Source organism: Megascapheus bottae, chromosome 3, assembly GCF_031878675.1.
Source record: "Megascapheus bottae isolate mThoBot1 chromosome 3, mThoBot2.hap1, whole genome shotgun sequence".
NCBI classification, from domain to species: Eukaryota; Metazoa; Chordata; class Mammalia; order Rodentia; family Geomyidae; genus Megascapheus; species Megascapheus bottae.
Window position 1 is genome coordinate 19,172,410 of NC_143511.1, and position 26,820 is coordinate 19,199,229.

Genomic DNA, 26,820 nt, shown 5'->3' on the forward strand with positions numbered 1-26,820 from the left:
TTTAAGGGCCTTTTCATTTGCTCTTTGAGATCATCTTCCACATTGCAGATTCCTTGTGGGTGGTGGTTCTCAACTGGGCAGAGGACATACTAACCACAATTCCCCCTTGTTGAAGGGCAGAGATCTTCACTTTAGCTCCACCTTTTCCTTCAGCTATATTTTCCCCCAGCATGGCCCCTTCTTTTGCCAGGAGGGGCAGTTAAACCAGTAATGAAGGATATTGTAGACTTGGCATTTAGACCTGAGTTTTTCTGCTTCAGATACTCTGAAGCACTTTCTTTTGCAACCCCACTAATTTCGCCAATCAATGTGATGTCATGCATGTTTGAATCATTAAGAAAGACTTCCAGGCAGTTGATAAAATCTGTTCCATTAAAAAGATCACCTGTGAGGCCAACATACGAAGACTATTCCAAGCCAGCCTGTGTTGTTTGGTGAACAGCTTCATAAGTCAAAGCACTTGATCTGGACACAAGGGCAGCTCGTCCTTTCTTATGAATATGGCTAGGCATGATGCCAATTTTGCATTCTTCAGGGTTGATGACTCCAGGGCAATTTGGGCCAATCAGCCTAGTCTTTCCCTTGCATGTCAGTTTATACTTGACCTGTACCATGTCCTGCTGTGGGCTATCTTCAGTAATGCATCCCAAGAGGGATAGTTCTGCCTCAATAGCTTCATCAATGGTGGCGGCAGCAAAAGGAGGACAGGCATAAATGACAGGAATGTGACATCTGTCTATTCTTTGGCCTCCCTTACGGTATTAAAGACTGGCAAGCCCGGATGCATCTTGTCTCTTTTCCCTGGAGTGGTTCTTCTATTAAATTTGGTGTCACATTCCAGCACCTGCTGGCTGTGAAAAGTGCCCCACTCACCAGGGAAACCCTGACAAATGACCTTCGTCTTTTCAGCAACATGGAGATGTTTCTGGGAAGCTGTATAGGAACAATGCTGAATTCCTTTCTGTGGCAACAGGAAAGTGTTGCCCAGGAGGTGGGAAGCCACTGAGCCACTGTTGCTGGAGACATGGGTGAGGTGGCAACTGCCTCCCTTCCTCTTTCTCTCTGGCTTACTTGTTTTATGTGAGACAATCTTGCTGGTCTTAAATTTGTAATCCTCCTGCCTCTACTTCCCAAGAGGATGGGATTATAGACATACATCACCACATCCATCTTAAGCAATGTCAGTTCTAAACATGAATGCTATGAACATTTAATTTGCAATATAGGACCATTGAAATAACACAACTTGTACCTTACAGCGTATGCATATAGTTCCTACCAGAACAAGGGAAACACTGAATGAAACAATTTAACCAATTTGTGTTGTTGTTGTTTAGTTCATACAACACAAACTAACAAACTCTTCCTGCTTCTTGATGGATGAATGTGAATGAAAAAGGATTTTGGCATTCCATCTCTGCCAACATTTTCAGCATGAAAGGACTGGCTAACATAGACTCACAGAGGCTATGTTTGACCATTTCCTTGTTCATCTGTGTTTCCTAGAATATCCCTGCTCTTGTTTGTGTTCAGAATCAACTTTAATACCCCTGGTAAGCGTCAACTCTCCAGGCATCAGAATGTCTGCATCCCCAACCTTCCTAAGACACAGTCATAGAATACCAGTACTTACTGGATTTCAGAGAAGCTCAGTTCCCACCAGGACACTTATACCTGGAGAAAAGGAAGTCATCCACAACTGTCTGTGGAAATGGTGTGGCAGGACACAGCATGCATGTCCATTCATACTGTACTGCATGCCTTTCAAGGTTCCTGTTGAGTGCTGGCCTATCAGACTTCACTTACAAAACATGGGTTTAAATTTAAAAGCATTGTGAAATCAGGCTGGGGTGTACCTCAATGAAAGAACACAGGCTTAGTGCAAATGAGGAAGAGGGTCTTGATTTAATCCTAAGCATGAAAGAAGGGAAGGGAGGTAACGGAAGGGAGAGGAGGGAGGGAAGGTTTTCAAGCAGGTGGTAGTACAGCAGTAATGTCAGGCCAGGGCCCTTTGATGACACACAAGATCACAGCTCATGAAGCATGTTTTCAGCTCCCCCGTCCCCATACCAGACCTGCTGAATCAGAATCTGCATCTTAATTAGGTCAGTGGCTTAGGACTGTGCTCAGCCTGAAGAAGCTCTAGGCTAGTGTGCCTTGTGAGAACCACTAAAGGCTCAAGGGAGGGGGTTGCCTGGCTACCTCCTGGTTCTGCTGCTGGCACACCAAGAATGTTTCCTCTGATCTGCCCCACCTGTGTGTGTGTGTGTGTGTGTGTGTGTGTGTGTGTGTGTGTAGTATGTGTTTATGTCAGTACTGCTACTTGAACTCAGGGCCTGGGTGTTATCCTTAGCTTTTTCACTCAAGGCTGATACTCCACCACTTGAGTCACAGCTCCCCTTCCAGATTTTTGCTGATTAATTGAAAATAAGTCTCCTGGACATTCCTACTGGGCTGGATTTGAACCTCAATCCTCAGGTCTCCAGCCTCCTAAGTAGCTGGGATTGGTTACAAGCATACACCCTGGCCTGTGCATTCAGCTTCTTCTCTCCTTTGCAGTCCCTCAGGATATTACTAACTGGCTGCTTGCTGTGCTTTCTGGCTGTTCAAAACCTGTTTGGGAAGTTTTGTTTGGATCTTAGGTTTTAATTCTGTGGCAAGAGAAAAATCACAAAATTTAATAAAGCTCTTCTATTAAAGGCAGGTTTGGGAGCAGAGGCAGAATCCCACAAAATAGGAAAGCCTTGTTAACTTACATATCAACATACAGCAGAATCTTGCTCCTCTGTGTGCTACTTCATTCAGTTTATTCCTCTACCCTGGAGTAACAAAAGTATTTTCTCTTCTCCATTCATTTGAGAATTTTCTCTCTTTGTAAGAGAGAAAAATAAAGAGTGGGGGTGTTGCTTAAGGCTTAGAGCACTTGTGGTCCAGAGTTCAATCCCTAGAACCTTCACAAGTGAAAAACAGCCTAATGACCCTCCTCTGAAAAATATTTAGAAGACAAAGAATAAAAAAAGAAAGGAAGGTGGAAATTTTAATTAACTGTGCAATGTGACAGGTTTCTAAGAATAACTTAAGAAATTAAGTCAAAATTAGGAACTGAAATCTTCCTGTTTCAATTTCAACCTCAGAAATAAAATAGAACTAGCTCTCAGCCAAGACAAAATTGGTTTCAGCTCGTGGTCAAGGCTCTCCTGAACTTCTGTGTTGCAGCCAGGATAGGCATCCTTTGCATGTTCTTTGTATAAATAATTTGCTACATAATCTTGCTTTGTGCCATAGTAGGGTTTGAGCCCAAGGCCTTGCACTTGCTAAACAAAGCCTTTCAGTGAGCTTGTGAGATGTTATTTTTAATATCCCCTTCTGTGCAGTAGATGTTAAAATAGATAGATAGATAGATAGATAGATAGATAGATAGATAGATAGATGGGAGGGGCGGGGAGTAAAAAGACAAGAGCTGTGTGCCAATGGCTCCAAGGAAGCAGATCCTCTACTCAAATCCAGGGCTGCAGCAGCAGAAGCCACAGCCAGTTAGGTACTGAAGGTTACTTTACTGCTTTAGCTACAGGTTGCAAAGTATTTCTTTATAAATTGCCCGTTTTTACAAGGCCTATTCTTTATAGGATCACCAGCTCAGGACATTTTGGTAGCTGTGAGTGAGTGACAGGGACATTTTAAATTCATGGGAAATACAAGACTCCCTTTGTCGGCATGGGTTTCAGTGAACAGCCTCGGGTAACAGAAGTTGAGCTAAGTTTTCCTTCTTTTCCTTTCCTTATCCATTGATTCTCCGGCCAAGATGCTATCAAGTAGCCTGGTGACCCGAGGGCCCAGTGAGAGGAGGAGACAAAAAGCAAACGAATTCACCAGATGGAGAATGTGACAGTGGCATCAGGAGATAGCTGGGTTTCGAAAGCAAGACAGTCAGAAGGATCACATAGTGAACTGCTGTTTCACAAGCCAAAGTCTTAGTGATGTGCAGAAGCCTGAGCCACAACAGGTGGTGGTGGTGGTAATGGTGATGAGGAAGCAGGGGGAGTGAGGGGTGTGTATGTGGGGGGGCGCGGTTTCTGGCCCCTCAATGTGTTCCACATCGCTGGGTCTGGACCTAAGGGAATCTAAGCTGAGAACCTTTGCTCTGTCCCCATCCTCTCCATCATTAGCCAGTCCTTGTTCAAATCCTGTCTCTGAAGTTCAAGATGTAATTCAATGATACAGGGTATGCTTGGTTTAGTTTAGTGTGTGAGACTCAGAGTTCTGTCCTCAACACCTGCTAGCCCACTCCATAAATAAAATGAATTTACATACAAAAATAAAGGAACAAATGGTGACCAAATCCAGCGGTGGTACTCATTAGGCACTATGTTGAAACTAAAGTGTACAATTTGTGGGCAGGGATGAGAGGGGAAAAACTGGGAGAGACCAACCTGGTACTAGTGACTTACACCTATAACCCTAACTACTGAGGAGTTTGAGAACTGAGGAACATGGTTAGAAGCCAGCCTGGGAAGGAAAAGTCCCTGAGACTCTTATCTCCAATGAACTATTCAGAAAAAGCTGGAATTGTTCCTGTATCTCAAATGATAGAGTACTATAAGCTTGAGCTGAAAAAGCTCGGGGACAGCACCCAGGCCTTAAGTTCAAGCCCTAGGACCAGCAGACACCCCTCTACCCTCCCCATACACACATGGGAGAAAGCAAAGGAAGGGGTAACATTGTCTAAAAGGAAATATGCTCATTGCCTGACCTATGTAACTGTAACCCCTATGTACATCACCTTCATAATAATTTTATATACAATATATAAAAATATGCTTTATATATAATTTAATCATTTAAACTTTTAATTAAAATAAACTTACAAAATAATAACATCCAACGCTCAGGCCTTCTCTTAGACAACTTTAACTGCTCTCTGAATGTCTACAAGACAGGAACAGTACTAGCACCTAGTTTATCAGTTTTGACAACATATCCACAATGCCCTGGCAGCCTAGGGCACAGAGAACTTGATAAGCAGGTACACTGATAATCCAGCCTGTTGTTTTAAAGGAAAAATGATTACCAAGAAACCCATCCTCTCATAATCCCAAAGACCATAAGGAAAGAACAATCACCTGCGGGTTCATAGACTCTCCCTACTTCCCCTGGCTCATTTCCTCCAGAGCACCCAGGTCTGGTAGACAAGCAGGTGGAGCCAAGCTATCACCCTTTGTGAACATCAGCTTTTCCTTCCTGCATATTTCCCTCTGCTCTGCCCATCCCACCTCTGTTTATCCTTCTTCCTAGCCCAAACACCTGTTAGCTCATCTCATGAGGCCAGGTCCTACTCTCCTCCCAGAAGCAAAGAGAATGATGGAGCATAGGTCCTCTAAATCACATTGGAATCCAACTTTCTACAAGTATCCATCCCATTTCTTTTCCACCCTCTCTTTTCCTGGACCCCTTAACACACGTCAAGAAGTTTTAGAGGTATTTGTCTTTTCCTTCTGAAGTTTCGGTAATTTTAATCTATGGAATAAGTTATAGTAGGCAGACTAACTGGGGGAGAAGAGCATACAAATTATTAATGTGCAGAAAACACAAGAACCATGCAAAGTCCAGATATAGTCCATAGCAGTTTAAGCTACAGAAAGAAATAGGGGCAAGGCATCAGTGGTTCATGACTGTAATCCTGAGATCTGATGATCTGACTGGAAGCCAGCCTGGGCAGAAAAGTCCATGAAACACTCATCTCCAGGTAACCACTGAAAAGCCAGAAAAGGAGCTGTGGCTTGAGTGGTACAGCAGTAGCCTTGAGATAAATAAATAAATCAAGCAAGCAAGCAAGCAAGCTCAAGGACAGCAACCAGGCACTGAGTTCAAGCCTCAGAATCAGTACCACACAGAAAAGGAAATTGGGACTTGAGGCTGCTGGGAGATGGTGGGAGGCAACAATACAAATTAAGGAAGGGCCTGCTGGAAAAAAAGAAGGTTCAGAAGAAAGTTTGTTTTATTATATAGATAAAATCCAAGTTCCTGGCATTGGAAGGCCACTGAAGCTAGTTCCTGGCAGTCAGTGTTGTCTCCTGAAGGATCTCTGCTTCCTGTGGGGGATCTTTGCCAGACAGGTAAGAGGAGATAGGACAGAAAAGCAGATGGACAGCTGAGGCTAGCTGGGAACTAGGTAGAACTTCCTTCTTGCAAAACAACAGCTTTTCAGAACCATTTCTGTGTCTGCTGCCCCTCTGAGGAGCCACTCGGAAACATTCTAATATAAAATCCCAGGCGGGACCTGCCTTGAAGATCTCACAGAGACCACATGATCCATGGAAAAGACATGGTAAATTCCTGTAAGCAATCTGGAAGGAAGAATGGGCCTCAGGGTCCTGATGGAGCCTAAAAGCAAATGACTACCACACTGTGTAGACAGAATAAAATGGGATGTGTTTCCAGTCATGTATTTACTCACTCACCTAAGCCCATATTCACCTTTGAGTGTCAAGATCACTGAAAATGCAAAGCATGATTGAATCGGGGCATGCTTAAAAGTTGTCATACTAAAACGTACATTAAGGCATCTTTCAATATGTTCAATAAATTAGTATCTCCTCAGGAAAGAGTGGATGACAAAAATGAGATTGAATTTATCCTCAAAGTTTACCATGCCCTTAAAATAATCTTGCATAAGACCAAACCAGCCACACTACAAAAGCCTGAGGACTAAGAGTCAGGAGTTAGCCCTACATTTCTCAATGGTGTGGGGAGGAGGGGTGGTATTTTTTTCTTCCCTGAGGGATACTGAGCAAGTTGCATTAATTTTGGCTGCCATATCTGGGGATTAGGAGACGGTTTCTAGCATTGGCTCAGTAGAGACCACCGCACTACTAAACATTTTATAGTGCATAGGATAGCAAATGCCCCCACCCCAGCAGAAGTGATCCTACCCCAAATAGTGCCAAGATTGGACATTCTTAACAGCCCAAATATCTTGATAGTATTTGTCGAGTTAAATTGTTTTCTTTTGTGGGCTGACATGACCACAGTCAAGTCCTATTCACCCAATCTGGGTACCCAGGTACCAGCTCTTCTTCAGTGGCTTTATTTTGTGGATGTGCCATTGAATCCACCTAGGTTTTTCAAGGGAAGCTCCTTCTTGAGTGTCTTCAAATAAGCTTTTATGTAGCCCTATAATCTGCATTTGACAGAAGTGACCCTTTCTGCAGATATCCGTTTGGCCCTAAATTTCAGATTATTGGTGGTTATCGCGTATGCCCATGACCGTGACACCAGCCATTGATGTCAGGTCATGGACTTTCTCTCAATTCATAAATACGACAAAACAATGTAATGCACTAATTTTTACTAACCCAAGATGGCAATTATCCACAGCTGAATTTGGTGCTGATTTTCATATGCCCCTCATTAGGTTAAGTATGCCAAAAGACACCGAGGAACTATGTCCCTTCTAGATAGCATAGCATGTCTCTTTTCCTGCCTTGTTCCACACCATCCTCTCGTGACCCTATCCGTGTGCACCAGGCTGATGTGGCCTTTCATTGGAGCCAGTGCAGCAACTGCAGTGCACACACAGTTGTGAAGAAGGGGAAGGCAAACCACCTCTGACCTCCTTGCTCCAGTGGCTCACTCACTGCTGGTGATTTTATCTCCTAACTTGTTTTCAATGATGATCATTGCTAAGGTAGTAACTGTTTTGCATGGGGAACTCTGGGCCTGGGTGCTGTCCCTGAGCTCTTCAGCTCAAGGCTAATGCCTTATTCCCAGGAGCCAGAGTCTCACTTCTGGTTTTCTAGTCTCTCGTTTTCTTAGTGCCCGGGCTGGCTTTGAACTGTGATTCTCAGATCTCAGCCTTCTGAGTAGCTAGGATTACAGGCATGAGCCACTACGCCCACCTTTAACCTCTTAATTGATCATTCTGCCTTAGACTCATCTGTTTAAGTCATCCTTTCAAACTGTTTCTCAAAACATAGAGCAAAAATTCCAAGGTGACCAATGTCCCTTCATTACCTAAAACCCTAAAGTGGTACCTCATCTTCACAGATGCTATAAACACAAGGATTATATATACCCCAGCATAGGTGATACCCTTTGAACCTGGAGCAGTGAGAGGTTGGAATGAACTGGAGTGCTTTCATTGACTGAAGGCATTTAGAGTGCAATCAAACACTTGTGCCAGCCATAAAAGCAACAGCTTCAAGCAGAAAGAAAGCCATGAGTAATAATAATTTCTTCCTCAGGAAAGTCCTTTTCTCATCTTAACATAAAAGTCTTCTTTGAGAGGGTGGGGTGGAGGCATAGAAATTTTGGGATAAAGGGAGGAACAAATGCAGCAGTGATACTCAATAGACCCTACGTTGAAAATGGGTTATACAACTTGTGAGTGAGGATGGGAGGGAAAACCTGGGGGAGAACAAGGAGGGAAGGGGGGGTGACAGCATTCACAAAAACTATACTCGTTACCTGACTTATATAATGTAACCCCTCTATATAGCACCTTTACTGTATATGTCTTCTTTGGCCTGATTTCTACACTTATCACTTTTTAAAAAATTAGCTATTTTTGTGAGTGTGAATGTGTGTGTGTGTACATACATGTACCAATACTGGGGCTTGAACTCAGAACCTTGGTGGCGTTCCTTAGCTTTGCACTCAAGACTAGTGCTGTACCCATTCTGGCTGTGTGTGTGTGTGTGTGTGTGTGTGTGTGTGTGTGTGTGTGCGCGCGCTCATTAGAGATAAGTGTCATATAGACTTTCCTGCCTGGACTGGCCTTGCACCCCAGTCTCAACCTCCCAACCTCCTGAGTAACTAGGGTTGTAAGCACGAATCTCCAGTACCTGGCTTTAATCCTCTAGATATCTGCAGCTTCAGCCTGACTCATTCTCCAGGCTGGCTGTCCCACTTGCTTATTTCCTTCAAGTTTCAGGCCTCCCTGTTTCCACTCATCTTCACCACCCTCCTTTCCATATCTCCTATTTATTCTCTTTAAAATAAAATCTCAAGAAGCTTTCCTAGATAACCCCAACACATACATATGCACAAAAGTCTGTGCTTTTGTAGACCTTGGTACTAACAACTGCTATCATTGTATTATCTCCATCATTTTAAATTGTATCTTTACTGTGATCTCTTAATGTTAATTCCCAAGAGAGCAGAAATTGACATGGCATTAGTGTGTAATTCTCTGAGTTACGTTTATAATAGCCACGCAGTAAATATTTGCTGAGCCCAAGACTAACAGAAGAGTCCAAAAGACTTCTAATGCCTGGAGCCATTCGTTAACTAGGGATTAGGTAGATCTTGAGCAAACACTCTGTCTCAGTGACTCTTTCTAGATAGAGACTGTACATTTACCTCAAAGGGTTTTAATGTAATCAAATTAAAGAAGACATGGATGAGGAAATAGCACAGTGCCTGGCCTTTTTGTGAGATTCAGAAAGAATATTTCAATGGAGCTATGTTAGAAATGGTTCTGAATCCAGCCTTGCAAATAAAAGGCTGCTTTGACTACAGAGCAAGTGGTCTTTTTCTTTTTCTTTTCTGTTGTTGGGTGGGCTTGAACTTAGGACCTGAATGTTGTCTCTGAGCATTTTTGTTCAAGGCTATGACTCTACCATTTGAGCCATAGCACCCCTTCCAATTTTTCTGATGATTAATTGGAGATGGAAGTCTCATGGTCTTTCCTGCAAGGGTTGGCTTCAAACTGCAATCCTCTGACCTCAGTAGTAGCTAGGATTACAGACACACAGGCACATGGCACTTCCCGTCTTTCCTTCCTTCCTTCCTCCTTCCTTCCTTCCTTCCTTCCTTCCTTCCTTCCTTCCTTCTTTCATTCCTTTCTTCCTTTCTCTCTCTCTCCTCTCTCTCACCCCCCCCTTTTTTTTCCCAGTCCTGGGGCTTGAACTCAGGGAATGGGCACTGTCCTTGAGCTTTCTCAAGGCTAGCATTCTACTACTTGAGCCACAGTGCCACTTTCGACTTTTACTGTGAATGTGGTACAGAGGAATCAAACCCAAGGCTTTGTGCATGTTAGGCACTCTACCACTAGGCCTCACTCACAGCCCAACCACTGGCCTTTTCTAATGCTTCAGTGTAAACACACTCTACCGTTCGCTCCAAAATCCCTTCTGAAAAACCCTTCTTTGAGGGGCTGGGGATTTAGCTCAGTGGAAGAGCCTTTGCCTGGCAAGTGCAAGGCCCTGAGTTTGGTCCTCAGCTCTGGGGAAAAAAAATTAACTTCCAGCACATGATGTGACCTTATTTAGAAAAAGAGTCTGTCTAGATGGAATCAAGTTATGATAAGGTCTTTAGACTTGGGTCCTAATTCCACATTACTGATTTCTTATTAAAAAAGTAAAATAAAAAGAAGGGAATTTGGGTAAAGACACACAAATAGAATGACATGTGAATACAGAGGCATGGATTTGAAAAATGCCAGATTGTCAGTCACTATCATAAGTTACGAAGAGGTGTGGCTCTAATTATACCTTAGTGTTGGGCTTCTTGCTTCCAGAACTATGATACAATAAGTTTGTCTATTTATTCATTTTTATTTTCTTTCTCTATCTCTTTCAGTCCCTCTCTGTTTCTCTGTCTCTGTCTCTCTCTTTTTGTGTCTTTATCTCTGTCTCTTCCCTTCCTGGCCACCCTAAGCAGTACTAGCAATTGAATAGAGATCTCAGTACAGGGCAATGAGCTACAGCAAACACTGTAAATGTAGAAGTGGCTTTGGAATTGAGTAATGGGTAGAAACTGTAAGGGTTTTCAAGAACTCGATGACGGAAGTCTAAACCACCTTGTGATGGAAGGAGAAATGCAGTAATTAAAGGCAATTCTGATAAGAGGTCAGAGAGAAGTGAGGAGTACTGTAGAGAAAGCATCTCCTCATCATTCTAGAGATGGCAGAAATCATCAAGAACAGAATGCTGTAGGAATAGGACTGTTCATGACACTTCTAGTGGGCAATTCAACTGGAAATAAGGAGCATGTTATTAGACACTACTGTAAAAGGCAATCTTTATTACACAGAAGACAAAACATTTTTCTCAAGTGTTTCCTAAGTATTTTGGGGAAAGCAGAACTGGAAAGGGATGAAGTTGGATATTTAGCTGAGGTAATTTCCATGCCAAGTCAAGAAGCTACAGCCTACCCACATCATCATGGAAACAAAGCCAAGGACTCAGCTGAATACCTGTTTTCCAAAGAGATTAGGGGTGTGATTTATGAGTTCGATCAGTCATCTCAGCAGAAGTCAGGAATGGAATCCACGAAATGTCTGTGGAGGCCCCTTTTCACTTCTTGACCCTTGAGTTACACGAGAAACCAAGACTTTGAGGAGTTTTATCCCAGTAGACTGCTACCTGCAGGACTGGAAGGACAGGAAGAATAGGGAGTCTAAAGGCAGAAATATATATATAGTTATATATATGGTTAGTGAAGCCAGCTAATTATTCTCAGATGATGAAATCTAATAAAAGTTTTCTCTCATGCACTTGCTTTATGCCAATTATTTCTTTATTTCTTTTCACTTCTTGCTTCTATAGCTCCCTATTTGAGAGCTAGGACAAGATGCATTAGCTTATTTTAAACACTCTTTTTATATTGGTATGCATTACCAGTAGAAGGGGTTGTTACATTATGCCATAAATGCAAATAATGTTCACTGAACAAAATCACTCTCTTATACCTCTTTTGCTGGTACTAGGCCTTGAATTCAAGGCCTGGATGCTGGCCCTTAGCTTCTTCTCACAAGGCTGGTGATCTACCACTTGAGCCATAGTCCTACTTCTAATTTCTGAGGAACAAGGATTCCAGCTGTGAGCCACAGACTCCCGGCTCTCTCATCTCTTTTTAAGACTGAGTTTCATTGCTCAGTAGCTTATTTTTGAAGCTGAGTTTTGATGGTCTAGATATAAATAAGTCCTCATTTCAGGCAACACAGTACTGAGCCCATGTTTCTTCTTGGCAAGAGAAAAGCCAGGAAATCCTATTGGGCTCCCTGTAGACCCATCTATGCAGTACCTTCTGGAGCTTTCCTACCTGCTTAAGAGGGTGCATTTCTTTTGTCATACATCTCTTCACTATACCCTTCCTGTTGTGTGATGGTTTGTGGGTATCAAGAAGACTTTTTGCTAGGAAATGTCTTCCTAGTTATGTCACAACACTCTCCCCAATAGAGTCATTCTTAGTGCTTTCCAGAATTATTCCTCTTGTAACCGGTCCAAGATGCTTTGTCACATTACCCAGGATCAGATGAGATTCTACAGCTCAGCTTAGCTTATTGATGAGAGTCTCTGAACCAAATGAGAGTGTTGAGTGAGAAAACAAAAGTACAAAAACAGTAGATTTTAGCTGTGTATGGGGGGGGTGCATTGGAGCACATGTGCGTGTGATATCAGGGGATAACTTACAGGGAAAAAAATCACACTTCATATCTTTATCAGGCTTTATCTCCCCCACTACAACTGTTCCACATTTCCAGATATTTTCCCTTTCAAAAGGTACAGAGGCAGCATTTGTTTCCATCTTTTCTTTAGACTGCAAGAAGGGAGGTACTTTACCACCCACAAAAGACAATGGAAACATTGGAAAAGTCTTCCTCTTTAGGTAAAGTCAGGGGAGCCCTTCAGCAATGCCTGGGTATCTTCTGGTCCTTCGTTTCCCTGGCATGGTAAACCAGGCCTCCCATGAAGTAACCTGGTTTAACTCTAATTCCTACGTCTTTTTCTTATGTCCCTCACTGAGCCCCTCTCTGAATTTTTTTCAGTTCCCTGAGATGCCCTGAGAGATGTCCTCCCTTTGTTATACCTACCTGACCTGTGGAACATTTTTCTCCTTGCTTCTCGCAGCATGTTTATTTCGGATCACTCTATGACCACCATACAACAAGCTCTTGGATTCAATCCTATGAAAGCAAAAAATACTCTGGCAAAACACTGGAGACAAAGACCCCCTACGGTAAAGTTCTCTATCCCTCACCACAGCCCTGAGCAGTGCTGTATACAGGCCTGAGGACATCTTATCATCATAGCCTTGAATAGTCAAGCTTGTGGCCCCCAGGACATCATCCCTGAAAGACCATTGCACCTGAGCAATGGACTGTTGGAAGTCCAGAGTGTGAACCAGCATGAGCATCCAGTGAGAGGGGTTCAACAATGCCTGGGAAGTTCATGCAGGCTGCATGGAGCCTCGGGTTAGGCTTGGGAATCGATATGGCTTGAAAGCTGTCCAATAATATTGAGAGTCACGTAGCTGTCTCCTAGACCCAACTTATTAACCCTTGCACAACCTACCCCAGAGGTTCCCTCCCTTGCAAAACCCTCTGGTTTAATGACAGCTCTGCTTCTCCTTTTCTTCAACGAAGTCTACTGTCTTACTTCTTCCTCTGTGTCCATGGACTCATTCTTTGAGATCATAGAGACAAAGGACCTGATTGAGGTGCTGTAGTTTTGTTTTGTTTTTTGTAATCACTTAGAATTTGCCTGCCTATGCTTCTGTTATCCTAGGCAAGAAACATTGATCCAGATGGCTCTCAACAGTCCAGGCCTGATCACTCATCCCCAAAGATCCAAACTGCCAAGAAACAAATGGTGGTGAAACAGGAAGGGAAGATTATTTGTATGGCTAACGCCAAGGACAATGAGCTAGCAACCTAAGTTCTGTCCTCTGGATACAGTCAGAAGTTCTAAAATGAAATAAGAACAGGAAGTAGGAAGTCTGTGCAGTCAAACAACCTTGATCACTCACTGGGTGGTTGGTAGATCATTATCTCAGGTCTTGGGGCTGATTCAGATCCTGTCATAAGATGACCACAGACAAGGCTTGCCTCCTGGAATGTAAGATAAACCCGGAAGGGAAAATAACTCAGGAAGAAAAGAAATAAGGGCAATGATTATGCTGTTTCAAGAAAGGAGGCCATGGTATATACTCAGCTTTCAGGACTGGCTTTGATCCATATACTTCAGACCTGGAAGAGGCCAGTGGCAATAGTGTTGAAGCTCATTGAGTGGTAGGAGTTGATTGTGAGACTTGTAGTCTTGTATTTTAGCTTTCTGCTTAAGAAGCCAGCAGAGCAGCATGTGTCCTCTTTGCACTCTTAGTATTGTTTTTTATGGTACAATATTAGTTCCATGCACAAATGGGACATATGCAAATTATATGTGGGGGTGGGTGGGTGAGTGTATGCATGAATGCACACTTGCATTTACAATGCTGGTAGTCAAGACCTTTCTCTACTTTACAAACATCCTGCTGGCACTGGTGGCTCACGCCTTTAATCCTAGCTACTCAGGAGGCTGAGATCTAAGGATCAGAGTTCAAAGCCAGCCCATGCAGTAAATCTATAAGACCCTTATTTCCAGTTAATTACCAGAATACCCGAAGTGGCATCGTGGCTCAAAATGGTAGATGCCATTGAGTGAAAAAGCTCAGGGACAGTACTCAGGCTCTGAGTTCATACTGCATAATAGAAAAGGAAAAAAAAAAGAATTAAAAATGGTGTAGCCATTGTGGAAGGAAGTAAGGAGTTCTGTCAAAATATTTTTAAAAATGAAATTAATATGTGTTCTAATGAAGCCACTACTAGGCATTTGCCTAAAAGAACTGAAATCAGGATGTGCAGGAGATAGCTGAACTCTTGTGTCTGCTGTGTCATTTTTCATAGTAACTCAGAAGATATACAGATAACCCTATGCATCCATGAACAAGCACATAAGAAAAATATACTACAGAACATTCATTGTTCAGCTTTGAAAAGAAGGAAACCTTATTACCTACAAAAACAGGGGTGGGCCTGAAAGTCATTGTACTAAGTAAACCAAGTGAGTCACAGAAGGACAAATACTATGTGATTCCTCTTCTGTGAGGCACCAAAAACCATGGACAGTATTAAGTAGGCAATAGGTTAATACAGACCAAGGAGTCAGAGAAGAAGGATATATGAGTACAAAGTTACAGTTATACAAAAATGAATTCCAGAGATCTGCTGTACAATTCAATGACTATAGTTAACAATTATATTTGTGCAAATTAATCCAAGTATGGGTGCATGCGTGTGTGGGTATGTGTAGAAAATATCCAGTTTGTGATATGTCATTTATACATCAATAAATCTGGAAAATACAATAGTGTAAATATTATTAGCAGGCATGGTGGTTGATATTTATAATCCAACTTATTTGATAGGCAAAGATCAGGAGACTCATCATAACATTTTGTCCAGGCAAAAATTTATTGAGCCAGGCAGAGGTGGCTCACATCTGTAACCCTAACTACTCAGGAGGCTGAGATCTGAGGACTGTGGTTTGAAGCCATCTGGGTCAAGAATGTCTGTGAGACTCATCTCCAATTAACTATAAGAAAACCGGAAGTGGAGCTGTGGTTCAAAGTGGTAGAGCACTAGCCTTAAGGAAAAAAAAAAAAGCTCAGGAAGCTCAGGAACAGGACGTAGGCTCTGAATTCAAGACCCACAAAAGAAAAGAGAAAAAAGAAAAAGAGAGAAAGAAAAGAAAAAAATTTTTCATTAAAAAAAAGAACAGGACTGGGAGTTTGGCCTAGTGGTTAAAGTGCTTGCCTAGCATGCACAAAAACCCAGGTTCGATTCCTTGGTACCACATACATACAAAAAAAGCCGGAAGTGATGCTGAGGCTCAAGTGGTAGAGCTCTAGCCTTGAGAAAGTCCAAGGACAGTGGTCAGGCCCTGAGCTCAAGCCCAGGACTGGCAAAAAAAAAGGAACAAACCTGGACATGATATTATGTGCCTGGCAGGCTGTCCCTGGATATAACAAACAGCAAATATGATGAAATATGATGAAAGGGGGGGACACTAATCAAAGTGTTCATAAACTCATTTGTGGAATGGCACCTTTTTTAATCCAACTACTTAAAGATAACAGAGAAATTAACATATGTAACATATATATAATAGGTTGATACACACACACACACACACACACACACACACACCACCCCAGAAACTAAAAACAAAAAATTACAAAATGAGTCCAACAAAGAAATCTCCTTCAAGAAAAATTATAAGTAACTACAATACACAGGGCTGGGGGTATGGCTCAAGTGGTAAAGTGCCTGTGCAAATCAAGAGCAAAGGTCTGAATTCAAGCCACAGAAACAAAATAACAACAATAGTAGTAAGTAATAATAATAACAATAATAATAAATAGAAAGTTCTGAGTGTATGAATGAGGTCTGCCCAATAGTGACTTCTCTTCAAGATAACACAGCTTTGCTGTTTCTCGAGTAATCACCATTAGAACTATACAGAGAGGCAGGGAATCTAGCACATATACCTACTTCAGAGGTGATCTCAGGAAAAACCTTCATAGGAGGTAATGAAGTAGAAAGGGAAGAGGAAGAAGTCAGTGCGGCCTGGGCATCTGAAGTCCAAAGCTAAAAGAGTCAGTGCAAGCCACACAGCTCAGGGATCTCTCTCTCCCGCATGGAAGATCAGGGAATCGGGTATTTTATTAACCACCCTGGACCCTACAAACTCTCTGACATGGGCAGCCGTGCCCATTTGCAAGCTAAGAGAAGAGTTCTCTTGAAGGATACTGAAGGAGCTGGCAAGACTCTTCCTCCATACTCAGCAACCAGTGTTGAGGGCACCGCGTGCCTTGTGTCTTTAAAGTCTTCCTAGGCAACTCAGTTTGTCACACAGCGAATTGCCCATCAGGAGTTAGGAGAGGGGCTGCCCATTGTTCTGGGATCTTAGGAAAAGAAGAGATTGAAGTCTCGTCATTGAATGTGAACTTGCCCTTGACCATCACACATTCAGCATGAAGACTTGCTGTGTTCCCCTGTCTCCAGAGCACCCTGGTTCATATCCTCTAGAGCAGCACAGTCCACCAGAATTACATGAGCCTTAAGGATTCCAAAGTTTCTGTTGATGAGATTTTGAAACTAACCCGGAACTGGAGAAATTCAATTCATTATGTTTATTTAGTCTAGTAGAGCAAAAACAGCACGGTATCAGCATGTAATCAATATTTTTATATATTTCATTTTATGTATGTATGTATGTATATATGTATGTAGTGCCAGAGACTCTGAACCCAGGGCCTTGTATACGTTGGGAAAATACTACAATCAATACTTTTTAAAATATCAATATATTTTACTTTTTTAAACTAAGTCTTCCATACCTGGTGTCTATTTCATCTCAGTTCAGAATAGCCAGATATCAAGTACTGAGAAACCACATATAGCTTGCCGTTAGTACATGAGGCAGTACAGAATCTAGAGCCAAAATGTTCATTCCTGTACAGAGGTGAGGTAGGACTGTCTGTTACAAGGCCCAGAGGGGAGCTGGGATTCACTGCATCTTAAAAAGATAAGTGGAGCTAGATACCCGTGACACATGCCTGTAATCGTAGATACTCAGGAGGCTGAGAACTGAGGATTTCAATTTGAAGCCAGTCTGGGCAGGAAAGTCTGTGAGACTCTTATCTCCAATTAATTCACAGAAAAAGCTAGAAGTGGCATGGTGACTCAAGAGGTAGACCACTGGCCTTGAGCAAAGGAAGCTCAGTAACAACGCCCAGACCCAGAGTTCAAGCCACAGGAGTGCCCCCCCCCCAAAAAAAAAGATTATCCAGGTAGGGCTCAGGTGACTTACATTATAATCCTAGCTATTCACGTGGCTAAGATCTGTGGATCTTGGCTCGAAGCCAGCCTAGGAAGAAAAGTTTGAGAGGTGCTCTCTTCAGAAGCACATATACTAAAATTGGAACAATGCAGAGAAGATTAGCTTGGCCCCTGAGCAAGAATGACACGCAAATTCGTGAAGTGTTCCACATGAGAGAGAGAGAGAGAGAGAGAGAGAGAGAGAGAGAGAGAGAGAGAGAGAGAGAGAGAGAGAAAGAGAGAGAGAGAGAGAGAAAATAGAAAGAAAATTTGAGAAGACTCTAGGCATTCATACACAGTAAGGCCAAAGGAGGATACTCTATATTTTTAAAAAAAAAATTATTTGTTATTGTCAGGGTAATATATAAAAGAGTTACAGTTACATTCGTCAGGTAGTAGGTGCATTACTTCTCACACATTGATACCTCTTCTCATGTTTTTGTCCCCATTTCCTTTCCCCCACCCCCTCCCAACCATCTTGTTTCCCCCTTCCCTTTCCTATTTTACATAAACAAATAAACATATATACAATATAGCAGATAACAAAGTCAGATACAGTAACAATATGACATTAACCAAAGGGCAAAAAAAGAGAAGAGAAATAACATAGTACATTAAGAACAACAATCACATAAGATAAAGTTCTTGTTTCCATATCCTATAGATCCTTTCATTTAGTCTCATCCTGTACCCAGGTTTTGAACTATTGTAATCCTGTGCTAGGAGAGTCCTAGATGTGTACTGATTATTACAAATGAGGGAAACCATTGAGCCTACGTTCCTTTGGGTTTGGCTTACTTTATTTAATATGATTTTTTCCAAGTCTTTGCAATAGAATTCCATTGTGTTTAAGTACCACATCGTCTTGATCCAATCATCTACTGGTTGGTTTCATGTCTTCACTGTTGTAAATAATGCTGCAATGAGTATTGTTGTAACTAGTGGCTTTGGTATATCCTTGATTCTGGACATTTGGGTAAATGCCAAGGAGTAGAATTTCTGGGTTGTATGGGAGCTCTATGTTTAGTCTTCTGGGGAACTGCCATACTGTTTTCCATAGTAGTTGACTGACTTTACACTCCCACCAACAGTGTAGTAGCGATCCTTCCTGGCCACATCCCCTCCAGCATCTGTGGTTATTAGATGTCTTGATCATGGCCTTTCTAACTCTAGTGAGGTAGAATCTCAAAGTTGTTTTTTTAATTAATTAATTAATTTATTTATTTATTTTTGTCAGTCCTGGGCTTGAGCTCAGGGCCTGAGCACTGTCCTTGGGCTTTCTTAAGGTTAGAGCTCTGCCACTTGAGCCTCAGCACCACTTCCGACTTTTTTCTATGTATGTATTACCAAGGAATCGAACCTGGGCCTTCGTACATGCTAGGCAAGCACTTTAACCACTAGGCCAAACTCCCGGCCTCAAAGTTGTTTTGATTTGCATTGCCAGAGACATTGAGCATTTCTTCATGTGTCTATAGGCCATTCTTATTTCCTTTTCAGAGAAGTCTCTCTGTCTTTGGTCCATCTTTTAATGGGATGGTTGTTTCTGTGAAGATTAGTTTTGGAGAGATCCTATTTTTTGGCTGTGGAAATATTTTAAATATGAGGCCCTTCTCTGTTGTATGGCTAGTGAAGATCTTCTCCCATTTTGTGGGCTTTCTATTTAACTTGCTAGCTATGTTCTTTGCTATGCAGAAGCTCTGCAGTTTAATGCAGAGCTTTGTCCAAACTTTCTTTAATTTGTTGTGTTTCTGGGTCTTTACTAAGGACGTTTGACATATGCCAAGGAGACCCAGTGTGTCTCCTATTCTCTGTTGTAAAGTTTTCAGGGTATCTGCTTTTACTCAAGGTCTTTGATCCATTTGGAATTAATCCTGGTGCAGGGTAACATAGAAGGATCCAACTTTCATTTTCTGCAGGTGCTTAACCAATTCTGCCAGCACCCCATACTATTTTTTGGCTCCTTTATCAAAGATTAGGTGGCCATAGGTCTGCAGATTGATTTTTGAGTCGTTAGTTCTATTCCATTGGTCCTCAGGCCTGTTCATGATTGCCATTTTCACAATGTTAATTCTTTCAATCCAGGAGCATGGGAGAGTTTTCCATTTCCTCAGTTCTGCTTTAATTTCCCTTTTTAGGTTTTTAAAATTTTCATCATAAAGGTCCTTTACATTCTTAGTTAATTCATAAGTACTTTATTTTCTTTGACACTATTGCAAAAGGAGTTGCATTCCTGATTTCTGCCTTGCTCCTATCCTTGTTGGCATACAGGAAAGGAGTTGATTTTTGAGGGTTAATTTTATATCTTGCTACTTTGCCAAAATTTCATATCAGCTCTAGCATCTTGGGAGTGGAGTCTATAGGGTTCTTTAAATACAGAATCATGTCATCTGCAAAGAGGGAAGGAATCACTTCCTCTTTCCCTATTTGGATCCCCTTCATGCTTGCTTCTTGCCTTATTGTTCTGGTGAAGAATTCTAATACTATGTTAAAGAGTAGTGGAAAGAGCGGGCATCCTTGTCTTGTTCCTGATTTTAGAGGAAATGGCTTTAGCTTTTCACTATTAAGTACGATGCTAGCTGAAGGTTTGTCATATATAGCCTTTATTATACTGAGGAATGTTCCATGCATTCCTAGTTTCCAAAGGAGGATATTCCTACAAGAGGAACACAAAGGCACAATGCTCTGGTTATATAAAAATAATGTTTATGGAAATGAACTCTAGGAAATGGAAAGTAAAGGGTTTACTCTTGTTGTTGCTGCTTTTGTCTTGCTTGTTCCTTTGTCTGTCCATGGGATGATAAGGAGTGGGCAGAGAAATGGAGGTACAGAAAGTGAACAGATGCAGCAGGGGTACTCACTAGACAATATGTTGAAAATGAACTAGACAGCTTGTGGGTGCTGACAGGCAGTGAGAGAGAGTGAAGGAAGTGGTGATGCTGTCCAAAACAAATGTACTCACTACTGTAACCCTTCTTCACATAACCTGTGTCATAACAATTTTTTTTAATCTTAGAGACTCTTATCTCCAATTAACTACTAGAAAAAAAAAGCCAGAGCTTTTCACTCAGAGTGCTCCACAACTTGAGTAACAACTCCACCTCTGGCTTTTTGGTACTTTATTAGAGCTAAGAATCTATGTGGCTTTCCTGGCCAGGCTGGTTTTGAACCATAATCCTTATATCTCAGCCTCCTGAGTAACTAAGATTCTAGGCATAAGCCATCTGTGCTGGGCCTTAGCAGTCACTTTTAAGAACAATAGAAAAGAAATAGATATATATACATACATATCACATTAAGAGATATAATGCACTCTTCTCAGAAGCTTGATACATGAATTCTATTTTTTGCATAGAATCTTTGTCCTGGCTGGGCATGGTGGCTCATGCCTGTAATCCTCACTACTCAGGAGGCTGAGATCTGAGGATCAAAGTTCAAAGCTAGCCCAGTCACAAAATTCCCTGAGACTTACCTCTAATTACTAGCAGAAAACCAGAAGTGGTGCCATCACTCAAGTGGTAGAGTGCTAATCTTGAGCTGAAGAGCTCAGGGACAGCGTCCAGGCCCAGAATTCAAGCCCCATGACTGGAAACAAAAAACAAAACAACAACAACAAAAACCTATCTGTCTTGGGGTTTTGTTTTTTTTTTTTCCAGAGGTGAGGTGGAGACTGAGCTAAAGCCACACCTATTCTGACTGCTGTTCTCCTAGCAGCAATTCTAATCCCATTCCTGGAAACTGATTCTAAAGTAAATAGAAGAGCAAAGTTCAGGCAAAGTAAACAATCTCATTCCCAAACATTACTAGTAAGAACGCTTTCATCTTAAAAAAAAAAAATATATATATATATGTATGTATACCACTTTTTAAAATGCATACCATCCTTAAGTAGTGAAATTAATTTCTTCCTTCCATTTTTTTCATATATTTTTATTGTAATTAATAGAAGGGTTACATGATATTTGCCAGATAGAAGGTGCATTAATTCACATACATTGATACCCTTTCACATGTCTTGATCCCCATTTCCCTCCCCCCCACTCCTACCCCTCATCTTGTTTTCCCCCCTTCCCTATCCAATTTCAAATAACCAAATACAAATATATCCAATATATCAGGTAACAAAGTGAGATACTGTAACAATATGAGATAACCAAGGGACAGCAAAAGAGATGAGAGATAACATAGTACATTAAGGACAACAATCACTCATTATATGGCTTTTGTTTCTATATCCTAGAGGTCATTTCATTTAGTGTCATACTATATGGCCTATGTATCAAGGTTTTGCTCCGTTGCAAATCTCTGCTAGGAGAGCCCATTATGACCAATGAGGGAAACCATTGAGCCTAAGTTCCTTTGAGTCTGGCTTACTTCACTTAATAGGATTTTTTCAAGTCTTTCCATTTCCTAATAATTGGGGCGATGTCATTCTTTCTGACAGCAGCATAGAATTCCATTGTGTACAAATACCACATCTTGTTGATCCACTCATCAACTGAGGGACATCTGGGTTGGTTCCATATCTTTGCTATGGTAAATAGTGCCGCAATGAACATTGTTGTGCTAGTGGATTTAGTATGTCCTTGTTTCTGGGTGGTTGGGTAAATGCCAAGTAGTGGAATTGCTGGGTCATAGGGAAGGTCTATGTTTAGCCTTTTGAGGCACTGCCATACTGCTTTCCATAGTGGTTGAATGAGTCTGCATTCCCACCAACAGTGTAGTAGTGATCCCTCCTGGCCACATCCCCTCCAGCATCTGTTATTAGATTTCTTGATCCTTGCCATTCTAACTGGAGTAAGGTGGAATCTTAGAGTTGTTTTGATTTGCAGTTCTTTTATAACCAGAGATGTTGAGCATTTCTTCATGTGTCCCTTTTAAAGAAAGTCCCATTCTGATGAAAAGCTATGAGGTAGGAACTTTTAATGCAAGATAAGGCTTGGCAAAGAGAAGAAAACTAAAACCAACCCAGGAAGAAGCAGATCTATGTCTCAGAGGATACAATGCCAGTGTTGAGTGAAAATTCTAAGGGACCACACCCAGGTCCTGAATTCAATGCCTTGTACCAGCACAAAGTAAAACAAATGAATGAAAAAACCCCAAACAGTCCAAAGTGCGGCCCAAGTTGTAGAGTGCCACCCTAGGAAGCACTGAGTTCAAGCCCCACTACTGCCCCCCCCACACACAAAAACCAACATAAGGAAACCTAAAGGCTGGACACTGGTGGCTCAAACATATACATTCCAGCTACTCAGTAGGCTGAGATCTGAGGATTCTAATTCAAAGCCAACCTTGGCAGGAAAATTCATAAGACTTTCATCTCCAGTTTACCACCAGAAAACCAGAAGTGGAGCTGTGGCTCTAGGTGGTAGAGTTCTAGCCTTGAGTTAAAAAAAAAAAAAAAAAAAAAAAAAAAGCTCAGGGACCTTGCCCAGGACCTGAGTTCAAGTCGCTCAGTCTAGAGATGGGAAAGAACTTAATAAAGACGTACTAGAATCCAAAGGCTCTTCTTTTATTTTTTCTTTTTAAAAAGGAGACACATGCAAACATAAATAATGAAAAACACTCATCTGGAAAGTGTGCCAGGTATAAAATCAACACACACACAAACACACACTACAGTTCCAAAAACACTTGCAGTGTGAAGGCCAAGTGCTGGTGACTCTAAGACACAGAGTCCTCTCACAAATGAGCAGGAATGAGACAGACACCCTCTTACGTTCACATGAGCTGCCTGTCCCTTTCTCCATCTTTCGTCTTTCTCTATGAGGGGGAGTTGACTCATCTCTAAGCAGGCTGTTCAGAGTCCTAAGGTATTATTTTATGATTTGTAGTGGGTTAAACCAATTGAGTGATAAGTTTGCTAGTGACTAACGTAAAAATGGTTTATCTTTTCCTGCCAGTGAGATAATGGAGCATTCTGCACTTCTCTCTGGAAACTTTTTAAAGTGGAAGAAAGAAGGTTCTTATTCATTTCGTTTCTTTCCTTCTCTTTCTGTTAGAGACTGCTTAAAATTTTCCACCATGACCTAAATGGCTGGGGTATTTCTTTTTTGTCTTAAACACACACACACACACACACACACACACACACACACACTCACACGACTTTGCGTTGGAAAGTAGTTCTCCCATCAGAATTTCAGATTTTAAAGTGGGGTATTTTGTTAGTTTTAGTAAGGCAATGTATTTATTTGGAAAATTGTATGCCATATTTGAGGGGAAAAAAAATCACCCAGAGTTGGCAACACATAGGAGGAAAATAGAATCTCATCGTGTGTCGAGACTGGATGCTTACTCATTGTGTTACACCCATCAAAGAACTTTCTGTTTTAATTCAGTCTCTTCCTTTCCTCTCTTAACATGTAATTCCACACTTTATACAAGTATGGAAATAAGAATCTATAATCGGGCCAGGAGTTTGGCCCAGTGGTAGAGTGCTTGCCTAGCATGCACAAAGACTGGGATTCGATTCCTCAGTACCACATACATAGAAAAAAGCTGGAAGTGGTGCTGTGGCTCAAGTGGTAGAGCTCTAGCCTTGAGAAAAGTCCAAGGACAGTGCTCAGGCCCTGAGTTCAAGCCCCACAACTGGCAAAATAAAAAACTATAATCTATAGAATTTCTAGCTAACATTGTAAAGAAAAGAGCCAGACAGAAATAAATCAGCATTTTCTTCTTTAACAGCACCCTAAGACGAAATACAAGATATGACTTAAGAGGACTGGAAATGTAGTTCAATGGTTAGAGTGGCTGCTCTAGCAACTGCGAGGCTTTGAGTTCAAACCTCAGTATTGGCTAAAACTAAAGAAATATATCAGCCCTAGAGCCACACAAGCCTCAGTTTGACCTTCTTAGCATATTTCTTACTCTCCCCAAGTCTTGGTTTCCTCATCAGTACAATGGAAAGAAAGCTAGGGCCTACCTCACAGAGTTGTCTTGGACATTAAATTAGGTGATGTGCATAATTTAGCCAAAAGTTCAATATACAGTAAGATCTCAATACATGTCCACAATTATTGTTTTGTTTCATTATTAAATTGAGTATAGGCACTGAGTAAGGAGAGTAGCTCTATTTCTCTCTCGGGAGGTCACGCTGCCTGAGCTGTATAATATAGATGCTTAGCTAAAAGAGACAACCAAATTGTTCTTCAGAATCCAGGTATAGTCACAGAGGGGCCTGTTGACTTTGGGGAAGTCGATTGAGTTTGTGAAGGCAGGTGAAACTCTGACCCCTACTGTACCTTTGATAAGTTCTGTTTTATTTGGGAGGAAGGCAGTCCTGATGCTTGAACTGAACTTGCAGCTTTTTTGGGGGGGTGGGGGGGAGGTGCTTAATTGGAGATGAAAGTCTCATGGATGGGGCCAGGAACTTGGCCTAGTGGTTAAAGTGCTTGCCTAGCAAGCACGAAGACCCGGGTTCGATTCCTTGGTACCACATATATAGAAAAAAGCTGGAAGTGGTGCTGAGGCTCAAGTGGTAGAGTTCTAGCCTTGAGAAAGTCCAAGGATAGTGCTCAGGCCCTGAGCTCAAGCCCAGGACTGGCAAAAAAAAAAAAAAAAAAAAAAAAAAAAAAAAGAAAGTCTCATGGAATTTCCAGCCCAGGATGGCTTTGAATCACAACCCTCATATCTCAACATCCTGAGTAGCGAGAATCACAAGCATGAACTACTAGCTCCCAGTTTTACTTTGTTTAATAAAGGACCTGCTATGGGCTAGCATTTATGGCTCCCACCTGCAATCCTAGCTACTCAGTAGTAGAACTGTGACTCTCTTGAGTGCTAGCTTTGAGGCCAAAAGCTCCGGAATAGTGCCCAGGCTCTGAGTTCAAGCCCTGGGGAAAACAAACAAACAAAAGACCTGAAGAAGATAAATCCTCAAGTCTATTACAATTTTATTATTCTGTAGGCATTCCAATTTTTTTTAAAAAATGACTTTATCCAATTTTTAATGATAATTTTCTTCCTTCCTTTATTTCTCTTTATTGATTGATTGATTTGCTTTCTGTACTGGGGCTGAACCTCTCTCACTGCTGCTTGTTTTTGGTTTTGGTTTTGGTTTTCACTAAAGCTGGCTGAACTCAACTACATAATCCATAGCTCTGCTTCTGGATTTTTGCTGGTTAATTAGACATAAGGATCATCCAGACTTTTCTTCATAGGCTTGTTTGGAATCACAGTCCTCAGACCTCAGCCTCCTGAGCCACTAGGACCCAGCATCAGTAACTATTTTCATAACCATCCTCCAGACACTTGTTTCCTCCTGAGAGGAAGCAGGCATTTAGCAAACCATATCTGTTAGAGGGCAGATTACGTTGATGTAGTCTGCATCTGGGAGGTGCCTACATTGGAGAGTAGAAGCAAGAAGAGAACAAATAAAGTATGTGTTACCTTGGATAGAAATCTTACACTGATGGCTCATATCTATAGTCCTAACTACTCAGGAGGCTGAGATCTGAGGAGAATGGTTCAAAGCCAACCAGGGCAGCCAATTAACCACCAGAAAACCAGAAGTGACACTATGGCTCAGTGGTAAGAGGACTAGCATTTAGCAAATGAGCTCAAAGACAGTGCCCAGGCCCTCATGACTGACAAAAAGAAAAAGAAAAAGAGAGGGAGAGGGAGATAAAGAGGAAGAGGGAGAGAGGGAGGGAGGGAGGGAGATAAAGAGGAAGAGGGAGAGAGGGAGGGAGGGAGGGAGAGAAAAAGAGAGGGAAGGAAGGAAGGAAGGAAGGAAGGAAGGAAGGAAGGAAGGAAGGGAGGGAGGGAGGGAGGGAGGGAGGGAGGGAGGGAGGGAGGGAGGGAGGGAGGAAGGAAGGAAGGAAAGAAGGAAGGAAGGAAGGAAGGGAGGAAGGGAGGGAGGGAGGGAGGGAGGGAGGAAGGAATCTTGCAAACTATTGGGAAGCCTTCTGGGGTAAGGAGGTTTGGAGTGTTTCTTCTATAAAACTGCTAAAATGACAATTCACCACTGCTTTGGTGAACCAACGGCTGACATCTGTGAAGAATTCTGACCAATACAACAATCTCGTCCATGTGTTTTTGGTTGATGACCATGGCCTTCTGAGGATGGATATGGAGGCCCCTTTAGGTCTAGCCTTGGTGGGCAGACGTCAGCCCTGACTCAGATCTTCTCCTGTCTGCCTCTGACCATGCTGTGTCTCTGCCCATTTGGGAAGTCTGTT

At 41.9% G+C, this 26,820-nt stretch overlaps 1 non-coding gene and 1 pseudogene across 1 annotated transcript; one reads left to right on the forward strand and one right to left on the reverse strand.

Annotated features, from left to right (window-relative positions):
- Positions 1-13: 13 nt before the first annotated feature.
- LOC150065024 (succinate--CoA ligase [ADP/GDP-forming] subunit alpha, mitochondrial pseudogene) lies at positions 14-26,692 on the reverse strand (annotated as a pseudogene).
- Positions 17,712-17,818, forward strand: LOC150065025 (U6 spliceosomal RNA). The gene has a single exon (XR_016535082.1). It is a non-coding gene; the product is annotated as a U6 spliceosomal RNA (small nuclear RNA).
- Positions 26,693-26,820: the final 128 nt, after the last annotated feature.